At 42.5% G+C, this 15,754-nt stretch overlaps 1 protein-coding gene and 1 pseudogene across 7 annotated transcripts in view; one reads left to right on the forward strand and one right to left on the reverse strand.

The window, feature by feature from the left end:
• Nucleotides 1-4,599: 4,599 nt before the first annotated feature.
• Nucleotides 4,600-5,026, reverse strand: LOC127684861 (60S ribosomal protein L28-like; annotated as a pseudogene).
• Nucleotides 5,027-11,757: 6,731 nt separating this feature from the next.
• Nucleotides 11,758-15,754, forward strand: part of Ambra1 (autophagy and beclin 1 regulator 1) — a 191,910-nt gene continuing 187,913 nt past the window's right edge. For 5 of the 7 annotated variants that reach the window (XM_052182981.1, XM_052182980.1, XM_052182985.1 and 2 more), the window contains exon 1: nt 11,758-11,856. The gene's annotated coding sequence lies outside the window, so the exon portion shown is untranslated. Of the gene's footprint in view, nt 11,857-12,157; nt 12,363-15,754 lie in introns of all 7 variants that reach the window. The other 2 variants (XM_052182984.1, XM_052182983.1) reach the window with 1 other exon arrangement.

Consider the following 15,754-nt stretch of genomic DNA (forward strand, 5'->3'; position numbering starts at 1 on the left):
GAGAGCTCAAATAAGAAGCGTTTGTCCTGGTTTATTTATTTATTCATTTATTGCTAGTTTGTGTGAGACAGTTTTTTATATAGCACAGGCTGTCCTGTGCTCACTGTGTAGCCCAGGTTGGCTTGTAGCTTGTAGCAACCCTCCTGATTCAGCCTCTCAAATAGTGGTCTAAGCCTTCCTGCCTGGTACCCTTAGTTTTTGTTTGTCTTCTTTGCTATCTACATAGGCAGATGGAAAGAAAATGAACTTAGTTGAGAAATGAACTTTTTTTTTTTTTTTTTTTTTTTTGGTTTTTTGAGACAGAGTTTCTCTGTGTGGTCCTTGCTGTCCTGGAACTCACTCTGTAGACCAGGCTGGCCTCCAACTCAGAAATCCACCTGTCTGCTTCCCAGAGTGCTGGGATTACAGGCGTGCGCCACCATGCCCGGCTTGAGAAATGAACTTCTAATATAAGTAAGTGAGTACTTGCTTAGAGGATGTGAGGTATTGATCCCTAGAACTGAAAGAAAGAAATAATAAAAAGGGGAAAGCTGGGCAGTGGTGGCGCGCGCCTTTAATCCCAGCACTTGGGAGGCAGAGGCAGGTGGATTTCTGTGTTCAAGGCCAGCCTGGTCTACAGAGTGAGTTCCAGGACAGCCAGGGCTATACAGAGAAACCCTGTCTTGGGGGTGGAGGGAGTCTGGAGAGAGGGCTCAGTGGTTAAGAGCACTGACTGCTCTTCTAGAGGCACTGAGTTCAAATCCCAGCAACCACATGGTGGCTCACAACCATCTGTAATGGGATCCAGTGCCCTCTTCTATTGTGTCTAAGACAGTGACAGTGTACTCACATATAGCAATAAGTTAAAAACAGAAAAAGATACCCCAACAGGAAAAGATGCTTGCTGGCAAACCTGATAGTTTAATCACTCACAAGTTGTCCTCTGCTCTGTACATGCACCCCTCCCACACAATAAGTGAATACATTTTTTAATGTAGTCTAGTTATGAATTTTATAAACTTGTAGGAGTCTCTTGCTCATTGAACTGCCAGGGTCTTTAGAGCCTCTGTAAAGTATAAACTTGGTATTTTGTCTATATTTTAATTGACTTATTGAAGTTTGCTCTGTCCTTAACCCTGTTTAGCCTCCAACTCTGACTCAAGGGTAAACCAGGAGAACCAGAATTCAGATATTCCCTCAAGTAACTAGACCCAAATCACAGTCCATTTAGTGCCGGCATGCTAAGGATGGTGACTTCTCACTCTCCTTAATGTCCTCTTCAAATCCCACGCGTGCAGACCAGAAGTTCTTTCCCATATCCTTAGCTCACTTTTCCCCCCCATTTTATTTTGTTGCCCAAGCTGCCTTGAACTCACTAGCCTAGACAGACCTTAAACTTGTGATCCTCCTGCCTCAGCCTCCTGAATAGCTGGGATTTCAGACCTATGTTACCAGACCTGTCTTGGTTATGTTTCCTTTGGCTATGATGTAAGAATACTTATATAATATGTTTTGAAATTCTTTTTAAAGAGAACAGTTCTGGAGAGAAAACAGGTCTTAGAGCCAGGCATAGTGGCTCATGACTATAATTCCCAGCTCTTGGGAAGTTGAGGCAGTTATACTGTGATTTCAAAGCCAATCTACATATGCACCACATAGTGAGTACCAGTCCAGAATGGGCCACTGTGGGAGCCCTACCTTTATTATTTTTTTTAAAGATTTATTTATTATATACAAGTACACTGCTGCTATCTTCAGACACACCAGAAGAGGGCATCAGATCTCACTACGAATGGTTGTGAGCCACCTCGTGGTTGCTAGGATTTGAACTCAGGACCTCTGGAAGAGCAGTCAGTGCTCTTAACCTCTGAGCCATCTCTCTAGTCCCAGGGATGCACTTTCTTTCTCTCCCAAGCCCTGCCTTTAAAAAGCTGAAATACAAAGCATGGCTTGAAATAAACTCTTAAGAGCTAGACCTTAGAATATTATATGCAGAGTGATAGACAGAACTTCCCGGGAAATAAATAATCCCCTAACAAGTCTTGTTCTAAAATCTCACTGTTGTAAAAATAACCTGATAGGGATAATACATGTGTGAATTAGGTTCACACATTGTTGCCTTTGCTAGGACTAAAAAGATTTTCCTGAGGACTGTCTTGTTCCTGTTTTCTTAGTCACTTATCACGTGACACCTCTGAGCTGGCCTCTTGGATCATTTTCTACCTGCCTTTGGCTGTGTTAATCTGGTGACGTTCAAAGTAAAGAAGTGAACAGCAGATGACAGGAATGTGGAAATAAACCAAGGGTGACTCATCCTAAAGGTTAGAAGCAATTATGGATTATTATCTGCTGTTGATTTCTATTCCAAATGCTGTTTCGCATCCTTATCTTCTGCTGTGAAGTGGGCGACCTGGCAGGAAAGGAAATGTAATGAGTTCAAGGAGGTCTTGGGTGTGGGACAGTGGAGAGTTGATTGGAAACTAGTTCTGAGCATTATATAATGACTTTGTTACATTTTGTTCTTTGTACATGTTTTCTGTTTAGTTTGAGATAAGACCTCATTATATAGCAGTGACTAGCCTGGTATTGACTATTTAGTTCAGGGTGGCCTTAAATTCAATCTTCCTGCCTTAGCCTCCCATATACTAGAATGACAGACATGCCACAGTACCTAGCTCTGTTTTTGTTTGGTAGGTTTTACTTTTGTCTAAGTAGCTTTATCTGACCTAGAACTCACTATACAGCCCAGGCTAGTGTGGAGTTCATAGAAATCCACCTGTAGTGCTGGGATTAAAGGCCATAAGCAGCCACCTGATTTTTTTTGTTGTTTTTGCTTGTTCTATCTGTCTATAAATTGATCGATTGATCATCTCTCTCTCTCTCTCTCTCTCTCTCTCTCTCTCTCTCTCTCTCTCTCTCTCTCTCTCTCTCTCTTTCTCTCTGTCTATCTGAGACAGGGTATCTTTAATCAGCCACCTGCTTTTTTGTTGTTTTTGCTTTCTTGCTTTTCTTTCTTTCGTCCTTCCTTCCTTCCTTCCTTTCCCTTCCTTCCTTCCTTTCCCTTCCTTTCTTCTTTCCTTCCTTCCTTCCTTCCTTCCTTCCTTCCTTCCTTCCTTCCTTCCTCCCTCCCTCCCTCCCTCCCTTCCTTCCTCCCTTCCTTCCTTCCTTCCTTCCTTCCTTGAGACAGGGTTTCTTTGTGTAGCCCTGACTGTTCTGGAGCTTCTGGAGATCCCCTTGCCTCTGCCTCCAGAATGTTGGGACTAAAGCTGTGTACCACCATGTGTACCACCATGTGTACCTCCATGCCTGGTTTGGGTTTTATTTATTTTTGTTCTGGGAAATCAAACTCAGAACCTAGCACACACTAAGAAGCATTCTATTTGTTTTGCAAAACTTGGCAGCCAAAGCTTGTTTTGTCTCCCTTCTAAACTCTGTAGCCTAGTTTATCCTCAAACTTGCCGCTCTCTTGCCTCCCAAATGCTGGGACAAAGAAAAGAAACTGAAAGGCATTTACCCCTGTGTGTGTCCATGTGCTTGGGCATGTTTTATTTTCTACATTCTACCAAGATTTTACAAAATTGTATGTATAAGAGCTGCGAGGACTTAAAATTGACATTCTCCAGTCGGTTTTTCCTTGTTTAGTCTTTCTAAATTCTGTGTGATTGACAGGGATAAGGTCTATTTTTAGGATGACGAACTATCCTGGTTTGTCATAGCTTCAGCACTGAAAATCCTGTGTCCAGTTGATCATTATAACAGGAAGAAACTCAGGGGGGACCATTTATCCTACCTTCAAGGGAGTCTCATCATAAGGAGAACCTTCTAGAACACAAAAATCAACAACCAGCACAAGAGTGAGCTGTTCCATGTCCATGCCAGCTTACAGACTGACATCAGCACACTCCAGGCTGGTCTCAGCTTCTACCCATCTGGTTTCTTGTTAGGAATCCATCCTCCAGTGTGAGAAGAATCCTAGAGGCTTGATGGTTTCAACTCTGGATGTCTGTTCTTCAGTCTGATCCTGATCAACTTCTCTGTCAGAAGTTGATCACTGTAAAACTGAAATTTAATTCACATTGAGACAAATTTCTACAAAGGAAACTGGTAGATCGCTGGTGGTGGAGGAAGCCTTTTCTTGCTCTAGGCAGAGAAGAAAGGGGCTCATGCATAACCATGGAAGCACTACACCCTGAAACAACATTTCTGTTCATAAATCATTTTCCCATGTTCTCACAAAGTAGTCTAGCCTCAGTTTCTCAAGTATTTCCATTTGCAGATAATAATTCTACATGTATGTGTAAAACTACAATTGCTTTTTTCTCAAAGTTCTGCAGGATTCTGGGGTTACAACTTTGTAGGCAGAGTGCTTGCCTAGCATGTATAAAGGTCTGGGCTCAGTTCCTAGCCCTTTGGAGAACAGGCCATGCATGGTCACGTAGCACTTGGGAGGTAGAGGCAGGAGGATCCAGAGTTCAAGATCAGCCTTGTCTACACAAGCCAGTTTGGAATTCATGAGACTCTGTCTCCAAAGTTTCCATATTTTAAAAAAATGAAAACTTCTAATACTCTTAAAAAGACCTTTTTTTTTTTTTAAAAGTCAGTGGACTCTTGATTGCTTCTTCAGTGTGGGGCTCTGGAGCTTTTGGGGGGTCAGGTCTGTTTCCTCTTCGAAACCTCAGGCTCTGGCTTCCCAGGCTGGCACTGGCCCTGCAGAGGGCCTCCATGCACAGATCAGGGCGGTACTTGTTCTTTCGGGTCATGTGCCTGATGCTGCTGAGGGTACCTGCGCATTCTTGTGGATGGTGGGCCTTACTTAAGAAGTGGCTAGTTTTTACTGACCAGATCTCTGGTCACTATTGCCATGACCTCTTTGCTGTTGGTCATGGGCTCTAATCCTACAGTCTTGTAGTGAATCAGCTCGTAGTAGCTGAAGGAGTTGTGGGCCTTCAGATTAGTGGCCTCAGTCCTATAAGTCAGCTTATGCCTCTTGATGTAGAAGGAAACAGGAGCAGGACCAAGTGACCATCCACTGCGCATGTACAGACATGGAGGTGGGCCCTCTCCCTATAGCAGCCAGAGACTGGTCTTGAAATTCTTGTGCTCTTGATATTAGTGTCTTTAGCGCTCTCTCACTGTGTCAAGGTTTCCAAATACTGTAGTTGTTCGGGTCAGATCTGAATAAAGAATCTAGATCTAAACCCCTTACCTCAAAAGCCACTCTGTGGAGGAAGCTTTTCAAAAGCCAGGAGGAGACAACAAAGAAAAACTATTTGCCCATTTATCACCTGACTCCAGAAATGATAGTTTGCCTACTGAGTTATCACCTAGTGTGTGTCAATTTGCCCCTGGCTTATAGAGGTCGCATAGCTACCCTGGATAAAGATTAAGTCCCAGTTTTTCTTACAGTTAGGTGTGGTGTGACTTTTCTAGGAAGATATGAACCAATGTGTGTTTGGTCTAATGTGTTAGAGGATCAATAACAGAAGAGAGAAATGATTCTAGACAAGCCTAGTTTGGTGGACCAACAAGTTTGAGATTATTTACAAGAACATGGAATGTATGGGCAGTTATGGCACTCAACAAGAAGTCGCTTTTCCCCTCCACCCAATTAACTTCAAATGAGACTCTGCTAGACTGCTAGAGTCTCCCATAAGCACTGAATTTGGATGTCAATTTTTTTTTTTAACCCCTACAAACTCTGGCTCTGCACAAATCTTGCCACATTTGTTTTGGGGCGGCTCCTTGTCCTAGTTAGGTTTCTATTGCTGTGATAAAACACCATGACCAAAAGTACCTTGGAGATGAAAATGTTTATTTCAGCCAACAGTTCCAAATACACTCCAAGTAAGTAAGTCTGGGCAGGAACCTGGAGGCGAGGACTGACGCAGAGGCCAAGAAGAAACCTTGTGTGCTCTGACTGGCTTCGCTTGCTGGGCTTCACTGCGCATCCCTGGCTGTCCTGGAACTTGTGTTGTAGCCCAGGCTGGCTTCAAACTTAGAGATCTGCCTGCCTCCTAAGTGCTGGGATTAAAGGCCGCCGCTGCCTGGCTCAGCCTGTTTTCTTACTCAGAACCCCTCCCACAGCAATCATTACTTAAGTGAATGCTCGCCAGTTTGATGGAGGCATTTTTTAAATTGAAGAAACAATTCTAGCTTGTGTCAATTGGACAAAACAACAACAACAACAAAAAACAAAACAAAAAACTAAGCAGGACACTCTTGACTATTTTAGCATTTCTTAAACACAATTTACATTCCAGTCTAAATGAATGGGAGCAATAGAGCACCTCTCATTCTATAAAGCGTGATGCTCACGATACCTCTGGTCCCAGCACTTGGGAGGTGGAGTCAGGTCAGTCTCTGAGTTCGAGGCCAGCCTGGTCTACAGAGTGAATTCTAGGACAGCCAGGGCTACACAGAGAAACCCTGACTCCAAAAACAAACCAAACAAACAAACAAACAAACAAAGAAGCAAACAAAAATCATCACCCATAAGCCCAGAAAAACTACTGAAGCCCTATTCCCTGCTGAATTAGCTTCTCTTTCTCACTTCCTTTTAAAACTCTTCCATTTTAAGTGTTTCCAGTTTTCTTTTTTATTGCTGTGATAAACACCATGACCAGAGACAACTTGGGAGAGGATTTATTTCATCTTGCAGATCACAGTCTATCATGGATGGAAGCCAAAGCTGAAGTCAAGGCCGGACCTGATGCAGAGACCATGGAGGATGATACTTGGGGCTATCCCCTGGCTCACTCACATATAGCTTTTATATGTAATTCCAGCTCCATCAGATCCAACACCTCCACGTCCTTTGTGTACCTGGACTCGTGTACGCATGCATGCCTACTCACACTCAGCACATACATACACACAATGAAGAAATAAAGTGAATCTTAGAAAGAGAGAGAGAGGGAGAGAGAGAAAAGGAAGAGAGGACCACAGTCTCATTTCCAGCATGCACATCAGAAGGCCCAGAATCATCTGTAACTATGGCTCCAGTGAATTTCAAGATCTTTTTCTGGACTCCTTGGGGTGCTGCAAACATCTGGTACACACACACACACACACACACACACACACACACATTTAAAAAGTTCCCCAACTGAGGCAGTTGAAATGCAGAGTAGTTCCTGATTATCCTAGGCCTGTGTCTGTGCATGCCAATTCATATGTTTTCTTTTCCTCTGTATTACATATTGGGTCTCACAGGGATTTTTCTGTTACTTCTACCTCCCCCTCTCCCACCTCATGTCCAATACTTTGTATGGGTTCTAAGTTTTCAGATCCTAGAAGAGAGTCTAGTTTGTACTCTTTCCTGTATGTGAGAAACAACACACACACACACAAAGCTGAGTGGTGGCACACACTTTTGATCTTGGCATTCTGCAGGCAGAGGCAGGTGGTCTCTGAGTTTGAGACCAGCCTGGTCTACAGAGTGAGTCCCAGAACAGCCAGGACTACACACAGAAACCCTGTTAAAACAAAACAAAACAAAGCAAGCAATCAAAACCCCCAACAAACTGATAATTCTACCTCATCATTCTTCTTCCAAAGACATTAAACAAAACAAAACAAAACAAAACTTGTACTCGGTACTATGTAGCTCTGGCTGGTCTGGAACTCAGTATGTAGACTAAGGTGGTTTCATATTCACAGAGATCTGCCTGCCTCTGCCTGCCTGGTGCTGGGGTCAAAGGCGCACAGCACCACAGCTGGCTCTTCGCTTTCCTGATAACTCAGGGGCTGGTGCCCTTCTTTCTGAAGAAATAGCTGAACCTCAGTTGCGTGTCTTATGGCAAAGTTCATATAACTGATGCCATAATCTGTTTATACCCCCATCCCATATGTTCCAGGTTCATACACTGTAATATATTCTCTACTCTGTTAGCCATTTCAGGAAGCTATGCACTCCTGTACTCAAGTAGTAGGCCCCCTTTTATCAAGGAGTCAGGTATTACATCTTCATATAGTGAAAGAATCATTCAGTGATTCTCCCATAAATTCTCTACCTTCACAGGGAGCAACATCTCAGTTACATGTCTTATGACCCACAGCAGGGACAAAGCAATGGCACCATATTTAGAATATGCCAGTCCATACCCCATGGGGAAGGATGACCGTATCAGAAATGTCTGTGGACCAGCTCTATCCTCAAACGACCAAGTTTCAGTTGCAGGTCTTATCACCCACAGCAAGGATTGTACAACTTACTCTTCCCAAACTCATCTTTCCTCTTCCCCATCTCATCTTTGATTCTGTTCCTCAACTGTTCAGGTAGTAAGTGTTTTTCCTACAGACATGTGAACAAAACACCTATTCATCCTAAATAAGGCATCAGTGGCTGATTAGATGAATAATTCCACACAAGTTTAGCTTGGGCCAGTGAGGGTTGCTTATAGAAGAATGAGCAAGGGGTTACTGATAGGAACATGGGCAACTTATGGCAGCTATACCACCCAGGAGTCTCTGCCCTCCTCCAGTCATTAGCTACTTATATGTCCTTGAGTGAGTGGGGGAGGGGTGTGGTACACTGACTCAGGAGCCCCTTTCCCATCAGGGGGTATTATTATCCATAGTGGGTCTAATCTTATAAACAAACAGCTGTTCTTTTTTTTTTTTTTTTTTTTTTGGTTTTTTTTTTTTCGAGACAGGGTTTCTCTGTGTAGCCCTGGCTGTCCTGAAATCACTCTGTAGACCAGGCTGGCCTCGAACTCAGAAATCCTCCTGCCTCTGCCTCCCAAGTGCTGGGATCACAGGCGTGTGCCACCACTGCCACCACTGCCACCACCGCCCGGCCAAACAGCTGTTCTGATTCCAGATGGCAGCAGCATGCCATGCCTGGAGGACAGTTTCTACAATTGTGGCTGTGTAACTAAATTCTGGCCCATAGAGTATAACTTGGGAGTCCTATGATGTGCCCTATAACAAGGAGATTTATTTATTTATTTATTTATTTTTCAGTTTTGGTGGCTGGAATATAGATACTGGGCTGGGGAAGGGAATATGGATATAAAGTCTGCTCTTCAGCAACTATTTGGAAATAGATAAAAGCCATTTATTGAATAGAGAAAGGCACTAAGAAGGAACCTAGTCCTTGAAGTTGAATGTAGCCTGTAGCCTGACTTACTCTAAATTGTACATCTTTGGATTTTGTTTTTGCTTCTTCTTCTTGTTCTTCTTCTTGTTCTTCTTCTTCTTCTTCTTGTCCTTCTTCTTGTTCTTGTTCTTCTTGTTCTTCTTCTTGTTCTTCTTCTTGTTGTTCTTGTTCTTGTTCTTCTTGTTCTTGTTCTTCTTCTTCTTCTTCTTCTTGTTCTTCTTCTTCTTCTTCTTCTTCTTGTTCTTCTTGTTCTTGTTCTTCTTCTTCTTCTTGTTCTTGTTCTTCTTGTTCTTGTTCTTCTTCTTCTTCTTCTTCTTCTTCTTCTTCTTCTTCTTCTTCTTCTTCTTCTTCTTCTTCTTCTTCTTCTTCAAAGATTTATTTATTTTATGTGAATACACTGTAGTTGTCTTCAGACATACCAGAAGAGGGCATCAGACCTCATCACAGATGGGTGTGAGCCACCATGTGGTTGCTGGAAATTCAACTCAGGACCTCTGGAAGAGCAGTCAGTGCTAGTAACCGCTGAGCCCCCTCTCCAGCCCCTTGGATTTCATATATGGCAGAAAAACAAACCTGTACCTTGTTTCAGGTTTGGACTTTTTTGTCTTTTTTTAGGGGGTTAGGAGGGGGAACAGGGTCTCATAATGTAGTCCTAGCTATCCTGGAACTTACTGTGTTGATCAGGATGGCCTCTTGAACTCATAGAGATCTGTTTGCCCATGCTTCCTAAGTGTCGAGTGCTGGGATTAAAGGCATGAACTAGCATGTGTGACTCTTTTTGGGGTTGTTTGTTTGTTTGTCTGGTTTTTGGCTGAGGCTGGCCTCAAACACTCATATTGCAATCTCCCTTGCCTCAGTCTCCAGAAAGTTGGGATTAAAGATGTACAATATCATTTATGTTTGCTTATGTCCAAGAAAACATAATCATAAACAATAATGTTGTAATTGCTTTTTCTCAAGAGTAGCAAATACCTATCACATGAAAAATATCTAGAAACAACATACTGATTGTATAGTATGAAGTTTGGCCAGTAAAGTTGTTAGGATCAGCTATAAATCAAATATGTCGGTAAATGCTTATAATTCCAACAAGTGGGAGGAGAGGGAGGAAGACAGAGTTTGAAGCAAGTTGGATTACATAATGAGATTCTGTTAAAAAAAAAAAAGCCAGGCATATTTGCTTATAATCCCAGCATTCAAGTAACCCGAGGCAAAAGGACTGCTGTGAGCTTGAGGTCAGTTTGGGCTACACAGTGAGTTCCAAGCCAGCCAGGTTTCAGAGTGTGAGCCTCCATCCACCTCAGCCTCCACCATCCCTCAGGCACACTCCAAATTTGGAACATGAAGGCAAGCACATAAGAATTTCAAAGTCGTTCTTGGCTACACAAGAGTTCAAGACTAGTGTGTGGGCTACTTGCAAACCTTTCTCTAAAAACGAATTAGTTAACCAAGCAGCTACTTAGCCAACTAAAGCACATTGTGGACTGTGGCCTTAGATCTTTGGAAGAAAATAGAAGAGAAGTAAGTGTTTTTTGAGAAAGAATAGAATAGGCTGGGGCGTTGTGGTGCTCCCCTTTAATCCCAGCACTCCAGAGGCAGAGGCAGGCAGATCTTTATGAGTTGGAGGCCAGCCTGGTCTACAGAACCAGTTCCAGGACTGCCAAGGGTACACCGAGAAACCTTGTCTAGCAAAAACAAATAAAACCAAAGGATAAAAATTTAAAAACAAGGTACACAAACTTCCCCCCTCCCACCTTAAGGTGTTCCATCTTCTCTTGGATTGCTTGTAAAGCTGAACTGGAGCATTCATAGAGATTGTTCAGTTTTCCTCAGCTCTGAGAGGAAACCAAGAATCAAGAGGAGAAGCCATTTGTTCAACTGGGACAAGTAGTATGAGGAGTCTGTAAGTGTAAGGCAGTCGTTGAACTGTTAAGACAAGCTTTATTCTGCTATGATTTATCTTTAGTTAGTGTGCTCACAAAAGACTAATTCCTTTTTCACTTAAGACAAGGTTGCCGGGAAGTGATGGCGCACGCTTTTAATCCCAGCACTTGGGAGGCAGAGGTGGGTGGATTTCTGAGTTCAAGACCACCCTGGTCTACAGAGAGGGGCCCAAGACAGTCAGGGCTATACAGAGAAACCCTTTCTTGAAAAAAAAAAACGAAAAACAAAAACAAACAAACAAACAAAGAACAGAACAAAAAACACCTGGGGAAAAAAAAAGACAAGGTCTCATATAGTCCAAGTTGGCTTTGTGGTTAACTGAGAATGACTTTGAACTCCAAATCCTCATGCTTCCTCTTTCTAAAATGCTGGGATTACAAGCATACTTCTATCTCAAAAATTTAGTTCTCTAAATTACTTCAGCACTCGGTCACCAACAGAAAATGGCAGAAACCAAGCCTACTTTACGCTACAGTTTATGATCTGGATTTGTTTATTTATGTCTAGGAAGGCAGCCGGATTTGCAGCAGGAGCTGAGCAACGTTTCGGCGCTCGGCTGCAGTGCCTTGAACGATTGCTGGGGCGCTCTTCCTTTGATGTCTGGGCGTTCGTGTGTTCGATGATCTTTTGCGGCGTCTTCTTGGTTGATGTCTCCAGAGCGGCGGCGGTGGTGCCAGGTCCTGGACTGAGTTATCCCGGAGGCCCGGGTTCTGGCTTCTTTCTTCCGCTGGTCGGTCGAGCGGACCCCTCGCTTCCTTCGGCTTTTCCCCGCCTTCCGTCCCTGGCTCTGTACGCTCGCTGGCCTTCGGGCCGAGCTCTCACTCTCCTCGCAGGTAGGCCCGGGAGGAGCCTGGGAGGCCCGGTCCGGCATCCTTCCGCCCAAGGCAGGCGTAGACCTTAGCGCCGGCCGGTGGGCGAGCGCGCGGCCCTCAGGGGCGCGCGTTGTGAAGGGGGTTGCGCCCGGGGGCGCGGCCCGGAACTGAGCGAGAAGCCGGAAGGAGGGAGAGATGCTGAAGCTGCCGGCCGGGTTCTGTAGAGAGGGGATGTCGGGTCCTGGACGCGTGTCGTCACCCCTAGATTGTGGGAGCTTGGCTTTCTTAGACACTATTCCCTTTCTCCTTTCCTACAACTCAGGTTCCGGATGTCATGCCTCAGTTGCTCTGGGGACCCCCACTGAGTCCAGCCTCGGAGTGCCCTTTGAGTAGGTGGAGGCTATTGAAACTAGGCCCTCCAGCTCCTTGGAACGAAATGTCACTTCTAGTCTTTTGGGGTAGGGAAACGAGGCTGAGTTATGGGACGTGACTTTTCCCTATGACCCCGACAGATCCTTAAATGTGCTGTAAGTTTCTGTTTGTCTTTAACTATTCTCATTTTACTGGTCACTTTTTACTTAACAGTGGTTTCTCATTTGACTACTTGGAACTCTTCTTTTTTAGAAACATTGTGTTACTGGAGGCTTCAGACATTAAGGGAGCATGTGATACTTTTGACTGGATGCGTTTTTTCGAAGTTTGTGTTGTTTTAGCGAAAGTAGGAAGGATAGTTTATTTTTGTTTACTCAAATAATTTTGCTTACTTCCACTGTACTTATGATTAATATTGATTCCACTCTTCAGCTTGCTCTGGAACTCTTTCTGCTATGGTGTTAAGTACTCAGTGCACAATGGAAGATGGTTAAGCCTTTGAATTCAGGTTCTTCCCTTGTGAAGGTCTTTTCTAGGCGGTATCTAAAGGGTATCCGAGGAGTTTCTTTTGAAATCTTTTTTGGGGGGGTTAGTTTTGTCATGTTATTCAAGAGTTCAAAAGTCTGTATAGAAATTATTCAAACATACCTAAATTGCGGGTGAATCTTTTGTGAATTTCACTATGTTTCTCAAGGTCTTAAGGTCTAAGTGTTTTTGTTAATTTCATTTGATCAAGTGTTATGATCCTAATCTGTCATGATCCTAATCTGCCATTCTTTGTAGAAAAAAAAAAGTCTTGGAGGTCATTTTAGGTTGGAAAAGTTTCCACAGTATGTGGAATTCATAGGAGAATTGACTTTAAGAGAGTACAGATTATGATAATCTGTTTCTACAGTTTTAAGATGCTTCATGAACTTTGGAAAGATGACAGACTTTTACATTGTTTCTCTAATTTTTTCTTTAATGTATGTGTAAGGTCGGTGAGGTTTATTTTTCTTTCTCTTCTTTAGTAGTGCTGGGAATTTTGAACCCAAGGCCACTTGCATATGCTCTGCCACAGAGCTACACCCCTACCCCTGAGATCAGCAAGATTTAAATGAATGGGATTGAATGAATGATTGTGTGTCTGTCTGCATATGAGCTTGCCATGCATACATGTGGATGTCAGAGGTCAATTTTCGGGAGTCATTTCTTTCCAGCACATGGTTCCCAAGTGAATTCAGGTTATCTGGCTTGACAGTAATCCCATTTTCTGAGCCATGAAAATCAAATCTTCTGATCATAAGCAATTTCTTTTTCTTTTCTTTTCTTTTTTTTGTTTGTTTGTTTGTTTTTTTCAAGATAGGGTTTCTCTGTATAGCCCTGGCTGTCCTGGAACTCACTTTGTAGACCAGGCTGGCCTCAAACTCAGACATCCGCCTGCCTCTGCCTACCAAGTGCTGGGATTAAAGGCGTGCACCACCAACGCCCGGCAGCAATTTCTTAATATCAAGACTTTGGTACTTTTTAGAAGTGTGTAGACTCTAGTTTAGTAATTGAGCCAAAATTACATATTCTTTGAAGAGAACTTTTATGATGGAAAAATATATACCAAAGCAAAGAATGTAGAGGTAGAACTAACATTGTTCAATGGGAATTTATAGTTGTAAGTGGTGTCTTAGTGACTCCTAATGAATGACAAATAAGAAATGGTGATTGCTATTTTTGTCATGAAGAAAAAGATTAGAAACATTTTGTAAGAAAAAACTGGCAGAAGTTTAGGTTGAAATAATGGAAGATAAGGAACTTGGTGGTGGGTGAGGCTAATAGAATTGAGACTCTTAAGCTTCTCTACTTTTTCTATAGAATTCGTGCAAGTTTTACTTCATTAATTTTTGTATGCTGTTTTGTCTGTCTTGCTGATTTGGAGTTTTTGAGGCAGATCTTTTGTACTCCAGGCTAGCTTCAGATTGACTGCAGCTGAGCTCCTTGACCCTCCTGCCTCTATCTCAAGTTCTGGATCACCAGTGTGAACCACTGCTTGATGCTGTATCTTGGGAATTACTAAAATCAATTTGGACTGTCTCCTGGGATTTCAGAAATGTTCACATTATGACTGAATTATTCTGTATTTTGGTAAGATGGTTCTTGTGGATAATTAAGAGATACAAGCTTCAAATAGCTGTAGCTGTACATACTTTAAAATTCAACACACCAGAGAGTCTGAGACAGGCAGTTTGTGAGTTCTAGTTCAGCCTGAGTTAACATCCTGAGATTGCCTCAAGAAGCAACAACAACAACAAAGACCAACACAACACAAAAAAGGCGAAAGCCTCTGAATGTTTTCGGGAATGTGGCCTGGACCAGCGTTACTGAAATAAATGGCATTTTTTTTTTTAACTAAAAGAGGTAATGCTTTTTTTTTAATGTTTGTTTATTTATGTATTTATTTATTTATTTATTTTTGCTTTGTTTTGGTTGAGACAGGGATTCTCTGTGTAGCCCTGGCTGTCCTGGAACTCACTCTGTAGACCAGGCTGGCCTTGAACTCAAAAATCCACCTTCCTCTGCCTTCCAAGTGCTGGGATTAAAGACGTGAGCCACCACTGCCCGGCATGTTTATTTTATGTACATTGATGTTTTACCTAAATGTATGACTATGTGAAAGTATCAGATTCCCTGGAACTGGAGTTGCAGACAGTTGTGAGCTGCCATGTGTGTACTGGGAATTGAACCCAGGTCCTCTGAAAGAGCAGCTAGTACTCTTAACCACTGAGCCATTTCTCCAGCCCCCCACCCCAAGCTTATATTTTTACACTGTATAATTTGTAATATATTTTCAGTGTGTGAAGGAAATTATAGGACTTTTATTCTCTTGGTGATTTTTTTTTTAATCTTGGCTTTATTAATGCTGAATCTAAATTTTTATGGACTTCATTCAGTATCATCATGAATGTATAGTTTAACTCATTTAATTTCCTTACCTATCTTACTTTTAAATAAGTTAGGAAAAAAGCATTGCTGCTGAGTGCTGGTGGCCCTTGCCTTTAATCTCAGTACTTGGGAGGCAGAAACAGGCAGATCTGAGTTTGAGACCAGTCTAAAGACTGAGTTCCAGGACAGCTGAGGCTACACACAGAAACCCTCTCTCCAAAAACCAAAACAAAGTTAAAGTGGTGTTAACATATCAAGGTCTTTCAAAAAAGATAGGTCTCAGCCTTGATAGAGTTATTTTGGAATGGGATATAAATATTTTGTCTTGTGGCTTAGCATACAAAAATAACAAAAGCAACTCAAAAGTACAACAAACTGAAGTGCTTTAGTCATCATAATCCTTGTTTCTTTCTCCAGTTCCTCATAAGTTCAAGGCTTTCAGTTTCTTGTTATAGTCTCTGCTTATTCAGAAGTGTGCCCTACATCAGCCTGCCCCTATGCTTTGGGTAACTTAGAGTTTTCCTATTTTGTTGTTTTGTTTATTTTGGCATTGTATTTTTTTTTCTTTAGCCACTCACAGGTTGAGCTTTTGAAATATTTTCCTTTTCCTTTTTGTGATTGAGCTAGCCCAAGA

The sequence above is a fragment of the Apodemus sylvaticus genome, chromosome 5 (assembly GCF_947179515.1).
Source record: "Apodemus sylvaticus chromosome 5, mApoSyl1.1, whole genome shotgun sequence".
Lineage (NCBI taxonomy): Eukaryota > Metazoa > Chordata > Mammalia > Rodentia > Muridae > Apodemus > Apodemus sylvaticus.